Source organism: Tiliqua scincoides, chromosome 1, assembly GCF_035046505.1.
Source record: "Tiliqua scincoides isolate rTilSci1 chromosome 1, rTilSci1.hap2, whole genome shotgun sequence".
Taxonomy (NCBI): Eukaryota; Metazoa; Chordata; class Lepidosauria; order Squamata; family Scincidae; genus Tiliqua; species Tiliqua scincoides.
Window position 1 is genome coordinate 234,334,481 of NC_089821.1, and position 19,695 is coordinate 234,354,175.

At 42.1% G+C, this 19,695-nt stretch overlaps 1 protein-coding gene across 2 annotated transcripts in view; it reads right to left on the reverse strand.

Moving 5' to 3' along the window:
• SMYD3 (SET and MYND domain containing 3) overlaps nucleotides 1-19,695 on the reverse strand; it is a 429,466-nt gene that overhangs the window by 247,846 nt on the left and 161,925 nt on the right. Inside the window, exon 1 of one of the 2 annotated variants that reach the window (XM_066611504.1) lies at nucleotides 17,238-17,262. The exons of the other annotated variant lie outside the window; for it this stretch is intronic. The gene's annotated coding sequence lies outside the window, so the exon portion shown is untranslated. Of the gene's footprint in view, nucleotides 1-17,237; nucleotides 17,263-19,695 lie in introns of those variants that run through there. 2 annotated transcript variants of the gene reach the window in all.

The following is a 19,695-nucleotide window of genomic DNA, read 5'->3' on the forward strand; positions in this document are numbered from 1 at the left end:
TCAGAGTAGTGCTGCACCCAGCGTTCCATCTGCTGCGCCCGATCCTGGATGACCTCGCCTGTGGCAGACTTCAGAGGGGCAATTTTCTTCTGTGTTGGACCTAGGGCCTGCTTGATACCATCATACATCCCCTTGATGTTGCCCGTGTCAGCTGCTATCTGTATCTCGGAACAGAGCTGGAGCCAGTAGTCGTTAGCACATCTCCTGGCAGTCTGTTGGACTTTGCTGCGAGCAGTTCGGAGGACCTGCAGGTTGCGCTCACTGGGACAGGCCTTGTATGCTGCTTGAGCTCTCCTCTTTTCCTCAATGACTGGTGTCAACTCCTCAGAGTGGGCTTCAAACCAGTCTGCCGCCTTGTTGGTCTTCTTGCCGAATATGGACAAGGCGGTGTTGTAAACGGTATTCTTGAAATGTTCCCATCTGTTGGATGCGTTTGCGTCGGCCGGGCCTGGAAGAGATTCCTCAAGCGCTTGTGCAAATTCCTCCACTTTTCTCTGATCCCGGGTCTTGCTGGTATCAATGCGAGGTCTTCCTTCCTTTTTCGTGTGATACAGTCGCTTTGTTTGCAGTTTCACTCTGCTGCACACCAGGGAGTGGTCAGTGTCGCAGGCAGCACCATGATAAATGTGTGTGATCTTGATGCTGGGAAGGCTGGAGCGTCTGGTGAGGATCAGGTCGAGCTGGTGCCAGTGCTTTGATCTTGGATGTCTCCAAGAGACTCTATGTTGGGGCTTTGTGTTGAAGAACGTGTTGCTGACACAGAGACCGTGATAACAGCAAAACTCTAGCAGGCGTTGGCCATTTTCGTTCATCCTCCCAGTGCCAAACTGACCTAAGCAAGTGGGCCATGAACTGTTATCAGCACCAACTCTAGCATTGAAATCGCCGAGGATGAACAATGGCTCTTTTACAGGGATTTTCTTGACAGTGGTGGCCAGGTCATCATAGAATTTGTCTTTGGCTTCTGCTGGAGACGACAGAGTCGGTGCATAAGCACTGATGAGAGTGATAGGTCCTGCTGATGACTGGAGCTGCAGGGACAAAATTCTTTCACTTCCCACAGTAGGTGGGATGATGGATTTCAGCAGGGTATTTCTGACCGCAAAGCCAACGCCATGTTCCCTGGTTTCGTTTGGTGGTTTTCCCTGCCAGAAAAATGAGAAATTTCTCTCCTTGACAGATCCGGAATCTGGCAGCCTAGTCTCTTGAAGGGCGACGATGTCCATCTGCAGTCTGCTCAGCTCCATGTCGATGACAGCTGTTTTGTGTGCGTCGTCTATTTCTTGCAGGTCATCAGAGAAGCCAGGTGTCATTGTCCTAACGTTCCAGGTGCCCAGCTTTAGGGCAGTAGTTTTCTGTTTTCTGTTGCATGGTGCAGAGTTGTCGATCCGCTTGTCGGTTTTCACCCTAAACCCCACGCACCCCATGAGGTTAACGGACCGTGGCGAGGCAACACCTTACTGGCTGGGGACTGCCCAGCTTAAGGCGGGCGGTAGCTGCCCAATGAGATGCAATGATCTCTCCCACCGTCGGAAGCAGCCCCTGGCGTCATGCTCTACGCCAATCGAGCAAAGACTTATAACCGGTAAACTGCTGCTTCCCGTGTTGTGCCGACGCCGTATGGTGAAGTTGGAGTGTCCTCTCCAGTGCGCGAAGCCTGGGTAAAGAAGGTATGGAGGATAGGCTGTTACCCATGCAGCAAATCCCCCCTCTCCACGTCGCTGGAATGGTCCAATGGAAAGGCAGAAGCCAATATGGTTGGTTCCAGCGGCGTCGCAGGAGTTGCCAGAACGTGACTGTGTTCAGCCATGAACTGCCTAAGGGACTCCGGCTCCTGATATGAAAAATATTGCACCAACATAGCAACAACATCAGTACAGCTTCAGCCTCAGTTTGCAATGTTATTATGCTACATGATTTCCAGGGGTCTTCCATTACAGGCTCTTCTTGCTTATCATTAATCAGATTACTACCAAGCTCTGATTGCAATCCATAAACTAATTAAGGAAGGATATTAGATTTCAGTATATATATAAAAGTAAGTTCATATCCTGGAAGATCTGCAAAGGGTCCTGCATGGTGACCTGGGCAAGCCACAATCTCTCAGCCTTACCTACCTCTATTATAGGTAGGTATTATAGCTATTATAACACCTGATTGCAGCTCTGAGATTCACAGAGGGATGGTAGAATGCAAATATAAAAAGAAGCCTTATGGTTGTTAATTAGTGTTCATGGTTAAGGCTCAAGTTATGAGTCCTGCTCCGGGGAAGTCAAAATTCATGAGAGTGAGAGAGAGAAAGAGAAACCTGCTCACAAATCCCATCACAATATCGAGAAAGAGATGCAGTACAAGAATGCCACCTGTATTCAGTACGCCTGTGAATGGCTTTGCATTGCCATTTCTCTGCCTGCTTTCAGGCACTTTTCAAAAAACAGGGTTTGGGGAATACTGAAAGGTGATATCTTCCTGCAGTTGTTGTATTCAGTCTCTGGCGTTTATTGCAGTGTATGTTTGCTGAATTTTCCTCTTATTCTATCTTCTTTTAACGTTGGTATTTGGTAAAGCTTTAAAGCTTTAGGGAAATGAGTGTCATAAAATTTTTCGAAATAACTAATAAATGTAGAGCTGCTTGAGTACCTCACTAATCATTGCTACAGAAGACATTGTCTGATTCATACAGCGCAGTATGCAAAAAGCTACAATTATAAATGCATTACAAAAAGTGTAACAGAAATGCTTTTGCTGGAGGAGGGGCGGGGGAATGAGATAAAGACCCTGGAGAATACATTCAGCTTCTCAAATCCTGATTTGCTGGAACTCCCAAGGGGTAAAAATAACACAAAAAATTATTAGCCAACTGGAAGGAAAATGCGGATAACATACGAGATTCAGAGAAGAGCAGGTGGGCATTCAGAATCACTCAATGAGGTCACAGGCTGCCAAGGCAACACTTTTACTGTTTTGAGTCAAAAAAAATTACCACTGCGATTAGCAAAGAAAATGAAATTGGTGAAGTACAAGGAAAACTTAAATGTTTTTTTTTATGATGAAAGCTCAGAGACCCACATAGAAAAAGGAAACAATTTTTTTTTTTTAAAACACACACATACAACTTGAAGGATATGCATGAGGCTTTGGTGTCTTGCCAAGCTGAAGATCATACACAGTACGCATAATGTAAGGTAAGGTTTTTCTGTGCCAAAAAGGATACACTGAGTGTTGTGTACAAATACTTGCATTAAAGCAGTGTCTTTGGACAACAGAGATGACACTGCACACAAAGGTCAAAGCAGATCTGAGGGGGCAGCCAATTTATTTATTTAGATGTCTGCCCTGTTCACATATAATGGAGGGCTGATTTTCATATCAAAACAGGCGTCAGTTGAGGAGGGCTAACCCTTCCTCCGCCTTACCTCTAAGTACTCATTAAGCTGGGGTGGAAGAGAAGCACTCTGCATGCTAAGACAGAAGAGATTTGACTCCCTCCAACTATGCACTCCTTTTGATGTCAAAGTAAGACTGCACACCCCACTTTGCCAGTGCACAAGGCCGACTCATGAACAGCCAATGTGACTGCCTTGTCACACTTTAGATAGGTCCAAAGACATTTTCATTGTTAGAATTCACCAAGAGACTGTGAGCTCTTGAACATATGTAAGAAGGGGGAAACTGGAACGTGGAGGACATTTAATACAGAAATATCTGAAAATAACAAGGCTGTAGTGCTAAAAGGTCAGGTAAATTATACTCCCTGGAGTTTTCAGAACTTGAAATGTGAATTTTGTTAAGTACTGTTGACTAAAAATAATCACAGAAAAAAAGCAGGGCAGGAAAATTGCTTAGAAATTACCACACGTCACTGGGCATAGCCAGCAGGAAGCTTTATATTACTATTCTGAAACATTAATAGGCAAAACAAACCCATGCAGCCTGAAAAGAGTATTTAGGAAAGCAATATGGTTACTGAACGAAACAGAAGATTTTGCAATTTTATGTGAACACATTCGTTATGAAAATAAGAGAGTCAAGGTGAAAATTCACACAATGTACACTGACCTTGTAAATCACTCTACATCAGATTACGACTACATGGATGCTCAGTTTAAGATTTGCCATTTTCACTACATGGCAACTAAGAATCTTACAGCCAGAAAAGCAACCGATAAAAATGCAAGAATCAGTTTTAAAAAATGAAGACTCCTGGAGCATAATGAATATTATGAGATTTTTTCCCTAATAATTTACATTTTTGTGTGTGTGAAATGATAATCAAACAGTCTTGAAGTAAATAACAGAAGAACTGCAGGCGTGTCCTGGTATATGTGGGGGTTCTGTTCCATAACCCCCCACAGTTAACTGAAATACGGATACCAATGAATGCCCCCCACCCTTTGTAGGCAGAAGGAGTTCTGCTCCCTTCACCTCCAGATGGTCCTCTGAGCCTGAGAAGGCAAAAAACACAACTTCCAGTTGTTTCATAAAATTGGAAGTGATGTTTTTAATGTCTTATAGGCATTAAAAACGTCACATCCAGTTTTACGCAAAATCTGGAAGTCATGTTTTTTTGCCTTCTCAGGCTCAGACTGAGCCTAGCAGAGGTCATGATGGACATCCGTGGCCTCTGATGGACTCAGAGGATCCTCCAGAGCTGAGGGGAGCAGAACTCTTCCGCCTCTGGAGGGGGCACGTTTGTGGAGGCCCACAGACCCGATCCGTGGATAAGTGAATCCACAGATACAGGATTCGCAGACATGGGGTCCCCCTGTAGTTAATATCATGCAAAAGCAGGACAAGAAAGGAAGTTACATGTAGATACGCCACCTGCTTTTTCCTACAGGCTGAAACTAATCCACAATCAGGTATGCAATTAAGATACAACCAACAGGTCTTGCTTTGCCATATACATTTATAGATTCCATTCTGTGCTGTACAAATACATTTTATTTGTTTGATTATATAATGCTGGCAATGCTTTTTGGCAGACATATTAGGTGCTTCTATTGGGAAAGTGCTGTGGATACTAGCGACTAATTACTGACTAATTCACTGCTTCCCAACCTGTGGAAAAACTTAAGTTTTCCAAACTTAGCTCTAATCAAAGGCCAGGCAAAGGGGAACACCAGAATCATCCCAATACAATGAATATGAAGCTCAACAAATACTCCATATTGTCGCTAGGACTGATAAGGATTCTCTCTTTTGAATCTTCCATTCTGTGGTAGTCTGGTCATTTAAAATTAAAAGAAAGCCACTGCATATGCTCAGTTCAGCACAGGGTAAATTTGCAGTACCAATAGGCGAATGACTGAACTGGTAATCCCACTTTTTTGCCTGACATCTCCTGCTCTGTTTTACAAAGGATGAAGGCAAAAACAACTGCATTTGTATTTTGTTTTATGCCTAATTAAGATGCTACAATTAACTGAGTGAGCTTGATTATTTGCACTTTGGATTTATCTTTGTTTCCATCTCCTGCATGCCTTGAAACCCATCAGTGGTGTCACCTGGTAAAGGAGGCCACTGCATCACCCCCGTGAGAGACCTCCTCCCATGCAGTGGGTAGGGCAAAAACCCAGGTGGCAAGCATGGTGATGCAACATCGCTCCACCCCCTCTGGTTTTCTGATCATACCTTTTGATAGAATAGAGATACTTCAAAGTAGTTTGTTTCATTGCATTCTGCTGTAAATTACACATCGAATGGTATACAACATGACTGCATTATTTCTACAAACCAATATTTTAGCTATTTTGGTTACTAAGGGTGTCACCCTCTCCAAGTGTATCACCATACTAACACCTTATTGGTTCCATGCTGTGTCATAACAACATCTCATTGGCTCTTCGAACAATCAGTCTCATTTGTTCTTTTTGAATTAAGGAAATGTACTTTTTTGTTGCATAAGAGTTGTATTTTTCTTTTCTGGTTTTTTTGGCCATAACTTGATAGAATTGAGATATTTCATTCCAGTTTTTTCATTGTATTCTGCTGTAAATTAAACATCAAATGGTATATAACATGATAGTATTATTCCTGGAAACCGTGATTTTAGTGTGTGATCCCCCAGTGTGCGTTACCCCCATGTGTGTCACCCAGTGCGGGCTGCACCCTCCGCATCCCCCTAGCGATGCCACTGAAGCCCATTCATTTAGAATCTGGAATATTAGAGATTTCTTTGTTTGCAGCTATTCATCTCTTAAACAACAACAGCCTGGAAAAAAAATTGATTCAGTTTAGTCCAGAGTTACTTGCTCCTAGGGGCTGGCTACGGGTACTCATGCTTAGCCCTCCCACTAAAAATAGGCTCCAGAGTTAAGCCTGGTGACCTAGGCCAAATGGGAAGCGAACCACTGATGGACGAATTCCCCTTGGATCAATTCCAAAAATTATCAAGATCACTGGAAAATTCTAGAAAAATTATACATTTCCATCATTCTAAATAGGATCTTAATTCTGTATACATACATACCTCCTTTCTGGGATGCACACATGTTTCACAGTGCCACTTGAGAGTTGTAGATCCCAAAATCAGACATTTGTAGAGAGTCATTTGTAAATTCAATCTCTCCATTCCTGGGGGGACGGGGACGGGGGGGAACGGGACACTTTTGAAGCAGGTTTTGTTTTGTTTTCCTAATGTGACTACCTAAAACTTGAGTCACCAAACAAAATATTGCTTAGTTAGGTAGTATGGTTATATAATTAACAGTGATCAATAAGGTCAAGATTAGAGGATTTAATATATTTGTATGTACACCCACAAAATAACTGGCTTTGGACGCCCGATGTTCTGAACTCTGCCTGTACTTGTTCAGAAACTCATTTTACATTCTCAGTCAGAGAAGAACTTTTTGGAAAAACAGCATTTGATTCAGAGTATAGCCAAACATTACAAGCTGGACAAATTTGTCCTTTGAACAAAATAATTATGATCTTTGGCAACATCGCCAAGGGAAAACATTCCTACAATCGTTTAAAGTAAAACATAAAATTCTGGCAGGATCTTATGCATGCTTACCTGGAAATAAGTCTCACCGAGTTCAATTGGCTTATTTTCAAATAAGCGGGTTTATGATTGCAGCCAAACACCCTCAGAAGTAAATTCCATTGTACTCAATGGGACTTACTGCCAAGGTAAATATACAATCCTATGAATACTTTGCTGCAATTAAGCACCACTGAAGACAATGGGATTTGTTCCCAGGAAAATGTACATAAGATTGGGCTGAATGGTTCTCTGGGCAAAAGCAGGGTTTATTTATTTATTTAGGCCTTTAGGGGTGAAAAAAACAACTGTTTCTTTTAAGTGACCTGAAAAAGGTACAAGCAGTAAATATGGTTTTTCCTACCTCAGTTCTTACTTCCTTAATCCTCCAATCCTAAAACAGTTGTTGTTATATCAATTACTTTAAAGGTCATAAAAGGAATTTTTTATACATACATTTAAGTTTAAAATCCGCACATCTCTTATTGAGTCATACTGACTCAAAGGCGTTCAACTGAAGAAAGAACATATTTCTGGTCTAAAAAAAAATCACATGATGTCTCTTTACTCAGCATAGTAGAATGAATTCTTATGAATGCCACAAAGATATAATTCATCTTTGCAAAAAAGGGCTTTCTTGTATAAAGGAAGAAACACAGAGCACAATGGCCTTGATCAACCGTCCCATGTACTGAAATGAACATGTGCAGTTGCACACCTTTGCACTCTGTTGCAAAAGATCATGACCATTCTTCCAAGCCAATTTTTCCTGTAAAATGTGGACTCTGCACTTATCACGATCATGCCATAGGAGGAACTTGGCTTGGAAATTTTTTCTGTGTGCAATAATTTTTCAAGGCTTTCCAATGCATAATACAACTTTCCTGTTCATGCCAGTGGCGTAGCTAGCGAGATACCAGCCTTGAGGGGGTGACATCACAAATGACCCAACATCACTAACATTGCGGAGGTCAGGAGTAAGCCCATCATACTATATACGTTTGGATGTGAAATGTCCAGCAGAATGCAATGAAAAAAACAGGAGTAAAATATCTCCTTTCCATAAAAAGTTACAGCCAAAAAACCAAAAACAAAAAAATGCATGGAGCCCTATGGAAAGTGAGCCATATCACGTGTTTACCCATGAGTAGGCAAACTTGCCTTAGTCCATTGGAAAGGACAGACTGAGAGGAACCCAACGACACCAGAATGGTTCCTATCCAAGGAAAGCAGCCCCCAAAAAACACCCAAGAAGGAATGTGCTTCATCTGGTAATCAGTACACTATGTTCTCTGAAGCATATAAGCCTTTAAAAAAAATCAAAACCATTTATTTTCTGAAACTGCATAAAGCTATTTCTATTAAAAGATGACAAAATTCTCTCACACAGTAATGCTGAAGCAAAACCAGTCCATTTAAAAGCATGGACAAATATTCAACATACATGAAGCAGTAACATTTTGTGTTAGTTTAACAAACCTCTAAAAATGCAAAGTCTGCATTGTGGGAAGCCACCCAGGTTACTAGAATCATAAATGAAGAGTTTAAATCAAAAGAAAAAACAAAACAGTTGCTTTTAAAGTCATTAATTTTGTGGCCCTAGGCCTTACATGACACATCAGCTCATATTGCAACCTGTCAGGTGCGTGATAAACCCCCCTAATTTTACCGTGGGCAACCTGACAAGCTGTAATATTAGTAGGGTGTACTGTCTAGGGCTGCTAGTCTGACAGGCCTCTTTAAATAAAAAGGCAATATGAAGAATAGGAATCAAAGGAAAAAAGATTTAAAGGGAAGGAAAAGACAAGTGATGCAACATGATAATTCTGTTGTACTTCTTTGCAATGGCTTAATACAATATAAATACCTGTAAACCAGTAAATGTAAGAGGGATTGTTGCAAAGGGTGCAAGGTTGTCATATTTCAGTTCTCCAAACCTAGGTGGTCTAATTGACACCTCATGCAAACCATTTGCTAATTGTACAAACTGAGTGGCAGATCTGGGTGAGGGTTAAGCTTCACCACAGTATTTTCATTTCAAAACCCAACCCCACAATGTTGGGTCAAGGTAATGGTCTATTAGGCCTTTCTTCATGCTATTGCATATAATATGTGGCATTTATTTATGATACTCTCTCTATCCCACTTTCTGCATTAAAATGACTTCAAGGCAATTGGAATGCGTTCTTGAATCCTTAGAGGCAAAATACGCGTAAAAACTAAAGAACATAGGTCACAATCCTAACTCACTTTCTAGCACCAATATAAGGGCAATACAGCTCTGAGGTAAGGGAACAAATATTTCCTTACTTTGAGGAGGGCTCCATGAGTACCAACTGCAGCATGCTCACACGCCCCATTGGCACAGCTATGCCAGTGCTGAAAAGTGGGTTAGGATTCAGGCCATAATCTGGCAACCTTGTTTTATGGATGTAAAGGCAGGCCCCATATCAGCAGATCTGGCATCCACTGCTTCAATTATCTGCTAATCCAGAGGGGGGTGTGCAACCCATTAATGTTATTTACTTTTGTGAAAATGTTCTTGCTTTACAGGGTCACTATAAGTCTACAGGCTTATAACAGCACACAGGCTATCTCCTAGCAGCCTAAATGCTTGAAAAGATGCAATTAGAGGGCTTACCCAGGACTCCTAATGCCTTATAAGGCATTAAAAAGTAACTTCTGGTTTCATAGAGAAACCAGAAGTTTTTTTTTTTTTTTTTACATTGTCAGGCTCAATCTGAGTCCAGCAGAGACTGCAGATGGTCATCCATGGCCTCTGCTGGGCTCAGAGGACCCTCTGGAGGTAAAGGGAGCTCTTCTTGCCTCTGGATGGGGCATGTGCAGGGGGGCCCCATGGACCCAATCTATGGATCTGTGAATACGGGGCCCCCCTGTAATTCACAAAGTGGTTCACATAGTAAAATAAATCAATAAATGGTTTCTTGCAATGGTTCCCAAACATTTTAGCACTAGAACCCACTTTTTAAAATGACATTCTATTGTGACCCACCTAGCTTTACGAGACCAAAAAAGTTTCACATTACCTGCCTCACAAGCCTCTGTTTTTATGCTTTTTACATTGAAGGGTACCTTTTTAAGATGGGGGAGATGCTTTCTGGAAAATTGTTGAGCTCAACGTTCATCGGATTGGGACCATTCTGGTGGCTTTGTAGTCCCCTTCATAGTGGACTGAGGCACACCCACCTACTCATACATAATGTGCACATGTGGCTCAGTTTGCTTTCCATAGGGCCCAATACATTTTTTTGTCAGCTTGAAGGGGGAGGGACTTCCTCCTTGAGAGTTTGTTGGGTCATGTGTTCATCAGATTGGGACCAATCTGGTGTTGGTGCAGTCCCCTTGGTCTGTCCTTTGAAGCAGGCCAAGACCCATTTGCCTATTCATGAGTGCTCACACGTGCTCATGAGTAAATGCATACCTTTCAGTTTCCATAGGGATGAACAAATTTTCCTTGTCAGCTATCAACTTGTCAGTTTCACAACCCGCCAAAAATAGATTGTGAACCACTGGTTGATCCCAATCCATAAATTGGGAACCACTGGATTATTGAAAGGTTTGTTGATGTATACGCCACTACAGGTGTACCAATCCTATAACCAGGCTTCAAGTTAGACTGAAAAGTGTCAAGAAAAGAATGTCATCCAGGAATGCCTGGAGTTTCTCTGATATAGCATGCTCAAAACCTTTCCCCTAAATGGAAGGTATGATTGGGTTTTAAGAACAATCATCACCCTCAGTGGCAGCTGGCGAGGTGGTACCTAGGTTAAACTGGTTGCTGGTGGTACATGTCAAAGAGGGAGGGGATGGACACACTGCACCTGTACTAGGGTTCCTATCCAGCCTGACACTGTAAGCCATTGCATCCATACCTCTATAATACTTTTCCATGCCTAAGGATAAGAATTTCCTTGTCCCCTCAATTGCTAGTACTCACTTGTGATTTTCAGCTAGCACAGTGCCTCACTGGCTATGACTGTAACGGACAGATTGGGTTGGATCTTGACTTTCGTAAGTCAAAGGAAACTCATGCAAAGTATCTCTTCCTGGCCAAATTGGGACAGTTCCCCCTCACCTTGCAGCCCTACATACCCCATTCCATAGTGTTCCAAAAGGTCCCCCAATTTTCAGTGGTACAGGAGGGTGTAATGGGGAGAAGATGACAGGAATTTCCTCTGCATAAGCTTCCACCTGCTCATGCAAGAAAAAATCCAAGCCATTGATACCCGCTTCATAATTTTTCCTGAATGACAGATCTCTGTGAGTCTAAAACAAAACTAATCTTTTATTATTATTTTTAATATAGTGCCATCTATGTACATATACATGATGCTTTACTGCAGGTGAGAGAACAGGTCTCTGCCCAAGGGGATTCTCAGTCCACAAATAGACACAAAGGAGATAGCAGAAGAAGAGAAAGAATCTCAGGAAAGCAAAATAGGGGAGAAATTTCATGTTCATGTACTTAGGTTTACTTGCAGGATAAACAAATAAAAAGGGGGAAGAATGTCTTGGGATTTTTCTAACCCTTCCTGGAAATCAGGGCATAAAACAGAAATGTAATTTCCCCCCTCTGTTTGACAACTCTTCCCCCAAAACTTATAACCGCTTTGATGCAGTGAATGTAGCTAAAATGTTATTATAATTGGAGTTATGTTTTTTAAATGCGTAATGCCAGGAGAGAAGGGAAGCAGAAAATGCAGCAACAGCAGCATATGCCCTTTCATGATTTATTAGGTGCTGGCACTGTGATGCCCTTTGCTGTTTTAAAACTTAGCATACATCATCACTCCCTGCTGTTTCAAAAGCACCATGATTGAAAGCAAAGCTCACAATTATGGTAAAACCGCAAAGCCTGTCAGTCACTGTGTTAATCTGGTAGCAGCAAACAGGCTACGTTTACACCTGGGAAAAGCAACTATAAAAGGAGAAATAAGAGTGGTGGCATTTGTTGTTTTGCTCTTCTTTATAATGAAAGTAGGGGACTAACTACAGGAGGTGTTTAGCATATTTACAAGACGCTACAGGAGATATTTAGCATATTTACAGGCAACAATGGCACAATTTTGCATGCAGAAGTTTAAATATTGTAAAATATATTCCTAACACGGGTGCGTCTGATTTAAAGCATCAGCATCTACACATGTCAAAATGAAATTTTCAAATGAAAGCAGTTCTGCAATGAGAATTTCATAACTTATCATTCTCTGCTCTGTCATGGATTTTCTTTTTATTATTATTATTTTTATTATTTATTTTATTAATTTATACCCCGCCTTTTTGCTCAATGGGCACAAAAGGCGGCTTACAATTTAAAAGTGCAACATGAAAAACAATTACAAACCATTTACAATAATTAAAAAATCTAAAAACAAACAAACCCCGTGGATTTTCATATAAAAAGCAAGAAGCAAGAACGCCAGCCAGCCTGACAACAATTAAAAGCTTTTTGAAATAAAAAGGTCTTCAGTCCATGCCGAGACGTTAGCAACAAGGGAGCAGTTCTCAATTCTAAGGGGAGGGTATTCCACAGTTCAGGGGCCACCACCGAGAAGGTCCTCCTCCTGGCCACCGCCCCTCTCACATCACTTAGTGGTGGCACAATCAAAAGGGGCCCCCCAGATGATCTAAGAGCACGGGCAGGATTGTAGGGAAGGAGGCGGTCCTTCAAATACCCCAGACCCGAGCCGTAAAGGGCTTTAAAAGTCAAAACTAGCACCTTGAATTGGGCCCGGAACAGAACTGGCAGCCAGTGTAGCCGCCGGAGCAATGGCTTAACAGCTCGGCTCGGCTCGGCTTGGTTCATAACGGCTCAGCTCGAAAATTACAAACACTATTTTCTGACTGACACAAATCTCAAGTTGGAAATGACCTTCAGTTTAGAAAAAAACAGAAAATACTTGTGTGGTTCTTGAACATAATGGGAGTCATGGCTTGGTTTCCTTGCATGGTATACTTTCAGTTATATGAGTGTTGTTACAGTGCAAGATCCACCTTGAAGTAACTAGAAGCTTCAACTCGGGAGCAAAATTTTGCTTCACAATTGTTGAGGCTCCCAGAATTTGCCATTGCGTCCCTTGAGATGTTGACATCTTTTGACATCTTCCTGCGTGTTGTTTATATTTCCTCATGTTCAGGTGAACAATCAGTGGAGACAAGCATAAGAAGGGTTCAGGGCGACACTGCAGGAACAACATTAGCTATAAGTAGCTGACCAGAGCCATTTCCAGAGTAACGTATCATTTATATAATTTACAGACATAGTGTTAATCTATTTTTCATGCCTGTGGAGAATGCTCACAGACGGCAGAGGCTAAACAAGAAGTAAACATGAGAAGGAACTTGGTTTCAGCAAAGTTTAGCAGAATGACACCTGTTGCGATGCTGCTGTTGGGAATGAGCTTTGGAAATGTCAGGTAGGCAAATTTAAGGCACTGAATTCCTCTGTCTAGAAAGGTCCTTTGAATTTATGTATTATATAATAACGCACATTTGGGGAACAATACCTATTGTGTTGTACTATGCCATTCCATAAAACTTGTAAGATCAAGAATCTTGATATTGCTAGCCCCAACCTTTCAGAATCAGAGGGATTTTATGTTACTTCTTGCAGTACAGAGGTTGTCTTGGGAGACAGACGCACCAGCTGATCTTCTCATAAATTTACAGAATTTCAGTGGGGCATACCTGAAAGTTAGAGGCATTCTCTGCAGTGCTAAGTGTCACATTGAGCCAAACTGTGCAGCATTAGTGTTCCTAAGCAGCTACTAGTGTTCCTAAGCAGTTCCTAAGCAGTATGAATCTAGTTCATACTGCAATATTTAAGATTAATACCATCCTTAGCTCTGGGTCTTTAAAAAGTACTTGGTTCAAAATTAATTAACATTTTCATATATTAGCTCTTGTTCCCCCCCCCCCTCAGAAAACCATTTTCACAGCATATCTCCTGTCAGAAATACTAAATACACACATTCCAAAGCAGGGTCTGACAGTTCCTAATGGCCTAATTCTATTGGCCCAGTGTGCAGGCAGCTGGTGCAGCACCCTTTCCACCATTCTGTGGAGTAAGATTGCCAGTGTAAAGCCCAGAAGACTGTACACCACCAACAGGTGTCTGCAGAGCAGCCATTGACAAATTCTGGTTGGCAGAGAGCTAAGTTCAGGGACAGATCAAGGCAAGGATGAGGTTGGGTTGGGGGATCTTGGAAGCAGTGGTCTGTGGGTTCCAGAGCTTTCATCTTGGGCTTGACATGCCCCCTGTGGTGGTTCGTACCTACACCAGCAAAACTGCTGGCATAGATCTGAGTAGGCCCATAGAGAACCAGGGTGGAGTGGAAGAGGTAAATAAACATTTTCTTCATTTACCTCTCCTGGCTGGTCCCAGTCATCCCACAGCCATGCAGCAGCTGCTGTGTCAGTGTTCCTGCACTGCGCATGTTGGCCCTGAATAGGATTGGTCTGTAAGCTATCAGAGCTTCAACAAACTGAAAACAACAGCGGGCAGGGTCTCTCTCTTTACGGGAACCACTGTAAAGAGTAAATCACAACCACCCCTTTGGATCAAAGGCTGCAGACAAGAGACACAATAGAATTGGGCAACCTAGTACTGGTTTTCTCTGCCGCTCATCAAAAGAACTATCTTTTCCAAAATCTCAGAGCGGAGGGCCAAATACACAGCCCAAGAAAACTTTATCTATCAGTGGTGTTCCTAACCACAGTTCCAGCCGTCACCTAGAGGTGCCACCCACTGTGCCCACTGCCTCCCCCCCCCCGGAGGTGTCCTGAGGGCTGTGCGCAGCTTCTGTGGCCCTTCTGGGGGGAGGCCCTCAGGGGGAAGCCCTCAGATGAGCATGCTGATACTGTTGGTGGCTGAGTGCTGCGGGGGGAGGTGTCGCAGTGGAGAGGATGGTGATGTGGAGCTGCCCCCCCCACAAGTCTGGCATCCAAAGCATTTGTCCCCTTTGCCCCCCTCAGGTACACTACTGTTATCTAGCCTACGTGATAATAGGGTTCTCCCAATAATGCTTTTGTTGAGGCTCTAGGAGAGAGAGAGACGTTCTGTCTCTCAGAAGGCTCAGAAGGCAAGGAATGCTACAGGAGAAGGTGCAGACCAAGAGGGGTGGGAAAGAAGTTGCTGCCTTGGGCCCAAGAGAGCCCAAATATCACATGGGCCACCCTTTCAGCAGAGCTGCTTCTGCTGAGGCATCACTTAGCTCTCCAATATCTGCCATATCTTGAAAATATGGTCAAGATTTGCATACTTTCTCTTCTGTCATCTGCAGCCAATGAGTTCCTACATGAGAACAAAGTGCTTATTTCTGGCCATTACCTAAGTAATGACATCACTTCCTGCTTAATGATGGACCTTCCAGTCCTCACCAGGCACCATGAATGCTATTCGGCCCACTGTAAGAAACAGGTTTGTCATCCCTGATCAACAATACAGTTGACACCTGGTCAGTTTAGAATACAAAAGACTGGTTCTTTCGACAGCACTTATGATTATGTGCAGGTTTGGTTTTGTTAATTTGAAATTACTGCAATATATCAGTTTTAATGTTTACAACTACAATTACAAAACAGTGTGAGGGGAGATATATTCATTCCTCAAATAATTATTTGCAGCTTGAAAATATAGGTTTGGTTGCCAAAATAGAACCCTCGTTCTTAAAATAATCTATTTTAAGAGAACAAAAATACCTGAGACTTACAGCATAATAAATGCATTCTTCAGAGAAATTTATTGAAAGTAAAATTCCTCATGAAAATTCGATGCCATTTGGATAAAAAATTTCATGTGTCCATTGTCAGTATATGCCCTATGATGCTACATCTTAATGCCAATAAACAAGCTATCAGTTGCACTTGTCCACATTGCAATCCATTTCCCAGCAACTAATTCACTGTATATTTTCTGCACAGGAGCAGCAAAATACTTTATCTATACTGCTGTTGTCAGCCCTCTTGCCCTAAAAATATATTACAGCACAAGGAATTTTAAAAGACACTAGAGAGAGAAGAACACACAACAATCCCAGTAATCTGGGAATTAAATCTAACCATATGATTATTTGTGTGCCTGGGCTGACCTCAATAACACTGTGACTTTCCGGTCATCCATTGATTTCTGTGAATCAAAAACACAATGCAAATTAGGCATTGCCAGTCAATTAGTTCTTATCACAGTCCAACAGTCTCTTGTAATGGGCTGACATTCCACTCTGCATAACAATGGGAAAACAGGGCCTTTTATAGCCAGGTACCTGTCCTCAAAGGCAAGACCTGTCCCCTTCCCAAGAACAGATGTAGCCAGTAACATGATTAATGTACTCACACATGGTACAGGGCTGACGTTAGCAGCTGTCAGCAATTTCAGATGGCACAGCCCAAGCCTCCGTTCTTACAATGTAAGCATGCTGATAATCCCATGTACCTCTGCAAGGAACCTGCTGCCTCCTCTCTTTAATTTTTAAAGAATCAGCTATTGCCAGCTCAATTTTATGGAACTTAGTGGGAGCACTTTTAGTAAAATAAAGTGTCTGTACACTACAATATGTTAATTTAAGTTTTACAGGACACTTAAAATCATTTTCTGTGATTTAATATCAATGGATGCCATCAAGCTGAATATTCATTACAGTCCCTTCGGTAGCTATTGCTGAACATCTAAACTACCCAAGTCATTAAAAGGCCTGTCATCATAGCCCGCCAGCACCTCTGGCTCTTGTAAATTATTGGTTTTTAGACCATGGCTGTGAGTGCTAATCTGAACATAAAACAGAAAAATAATTACTGGTATCAATTATTTGCAGCAATAAACTCCATCAGTAAATTAGAATTTCCTATGAATTACTGCATACTTACCTTTATTGAGTCATTCACAAAATTTTTGTTCTTTCTGAATAATTAAAAAAAAACCCAATAAAAACATCTTTCAATTTTGTAGGTCTCAGAATAGAAACAGAGAACCTATATAGATATTGTTAGCACACCCTATCATATTCAAAAGCAAAAAAAGAAAATACAGTTCTCCTTGATCACTTTCACTTGTAGCCAAGTAATTGATATTTACATTGTTTATATGTAAACTTACAAGAGGCAAACTGAAATCCAGTGACAACACTGTGAATTTTCTCAGTAGCTTAAGCCTTCCTTGGCAAACAGAGTGGTCATGAAGCCCCATTTTGCTACTGTGTTAGCTTTTTCAGGGATAACTATCATTACTCACCATTATGCAGGCTGTAATGTCCAGAGTAATAATAAAACCTGTGTCCTGATCATCTTTGCTCTCTGCTAGAGAGTGCTCATAAAAGCTTTGGGCAACAATTTTGTAGATTATAAGGGTTGAGAGCCACTATTACTATCCTGGAACAGCATTAGCTCTTTCTCCTGGATCAAAACTGCTATCTGTGTGGACTAGCAGTTATCTGTTGTCAAATTCCAAACCCACAACATGCTGTTTTGCAGGTGATTGGTGCTATGAGTTAGAGAGCAGATCACCCACAAACGTGTTCCTATGGAAGTACTGCAGACAAATTAACGGCTGACACCTTTCCGTAATTTTGAATTGAATATTGTTGCTGACACTTGCCATGTTTCTGATTTCTAGTTTGGGCACTGTAATGAAAAAACTAAGCAGATGGTATATGAGCTCTATGTGAAACATCTAATTAGGCGAACAAAATCTGCATAGCACCAGCTGTTGTGGCCTACTGACCTTGGGGGAATCTCTGCAACACGCAAAGAATATGTTTACCTGGTTTCCCCGTCTCCTCCTCACAACAGGTCAGCCCCCTTTATCTTGTTCAGTTTCACACAGGTACATGGAAGATATAACCAGTTGGAGAAGACAAGAAACAGAGACAAATTACAACCTTCCACACTACTAGCTCTGATTGATCACAAAATGAGTCTGTGTTCTACAGTTCTTAGTTATCATGATTTTCAGAATAATAACCTTTATATAAACTGAAGTAAGTCATCATTATGAAAGGATACAGTGGAACTGGAAAAGGTGCAGAAGAGAGCGACAGAAAGGATTAGTGGGCTGGGGCACTTCCCTACAGCTTCAGTGCTCTTCAGCCTAGAAAAGAGGTGCCTCAGAAATGACATGATTGTGACATAGAAAATTATACATAGGAAGGATAGAAGGAAGTTCTTTTCCCTCTCACACAACACCAGAACCAGGAGCCATTCACTAAAACTGAGTGGCGGGGGAGTTAGAACAGACAAAAGAAGGAGGCCAAGCGAGACTATGAGGAACGCATGGTCAGCAATATTAAGGGGAATAATAAAAGCTTCTTCAAATACGTTAGAAGCAGGAAATCCGCCAGAAAAGCAGTTGGCCCTCTGGATGGTGAGGGAGGGAAAGGGGAGATAAAAGGAGACTTAGAGATGGCAGAGAAATTAAATGAGTTCTTTGCATCTGTCTTCACGGCAGAAGACATCGGGCAGATACCACTGCCTGAATGGCCCCTCCTGACCAAGGAGTTAAGTCAGATAGAGGCTGAAAGAGAAGAGGTTTCAGACCTCATTGATAAATTAAAGATCAATAAGTCACCAGGCCCTGATGGCATCCACCCAAGGGTTATTAAGGAATTGAAGAATGAAGTTGCTGATCTCTTGACTAAGGTATGCAACTTGTCCCTCAAAACGGCCACGGTGCCAGAAGATTGGAGGATAGCAAATGTCACGCCTATCTTTAAAAAGGGAAAGGGGGGGGGCCCGGGAAACTAAAGGCCGGTCAGCCTAACATCCATACCGGGTAAGATGGTGGAATGCCTCATCAAAGATAGGATTTCAAAACACATAGACGAGCAGGCCTTGCTGAGGGAGAGTCAGCATGGCTTCTGTAAGGGTAAGTCTTGCCTCATGAACTTTACAGAATTCTTTGAAAAGGTCAACAGGCATGTGGATGCGGGAGAACCCGTGGACATTATATATCTGGACTTTCTGAAGGCTTTCGACATGGTCCCTCACCAAAGGTTACTAAAAAAAACTCCACAGTCAGGGAATTAGAGGACAGGTCCTCTCATGGACTGAGAGCTGGTTGAAGACCAGGAAACAGAGAGTGGGTGTCAATAGGCAATTTTCACAATGGAGAGAAGTGAAAAGCAGTGTGCCCCAAGGATCTGTCCTGGGACCGGTGCTTTTCAACCTCTTCATAAATGACCTGGAGACAGGGTTGAAGTGGCTAAGTTTGCAGACGACACCAAACTTTTCCGAGTGGTGAAGACCAGAAGTGATTGTGAGGAGCTCCAGAAAGATCTCTCCAGACTGGCAGAATGGGCAGCAAAATGGCAGATGCACTTCAATGTCAGTAAGTGTAAGGTCATGCACATTGGGGCAAAATATCAAAACTTTAGATATAGGCTGATGGGTTCTGAGCTGTCTGTGACAGATCAGGAGAGAGATCTTGGGGTGGTGGTGGACAGGTCGATGAAAGTGTCGACTCAATGTGCGGTGGTAGTGAAGAAGGTCAATTCTATGCTTGGGATCATTAGGAAAGGTATTGAGAACAAAACAGCTAATATTATAATGCCGTTGTACAAATCTATGGTAAGGCCACACCTGGAGTATTATGTCCAGTTCTGGTCACCGCATCTCAAAAAATACATAGTGGAAATGGAAAAGGTGCAAAATAGAGCAACTAAGATGATTACTAGGCTGGGACATCTTCCTTATGA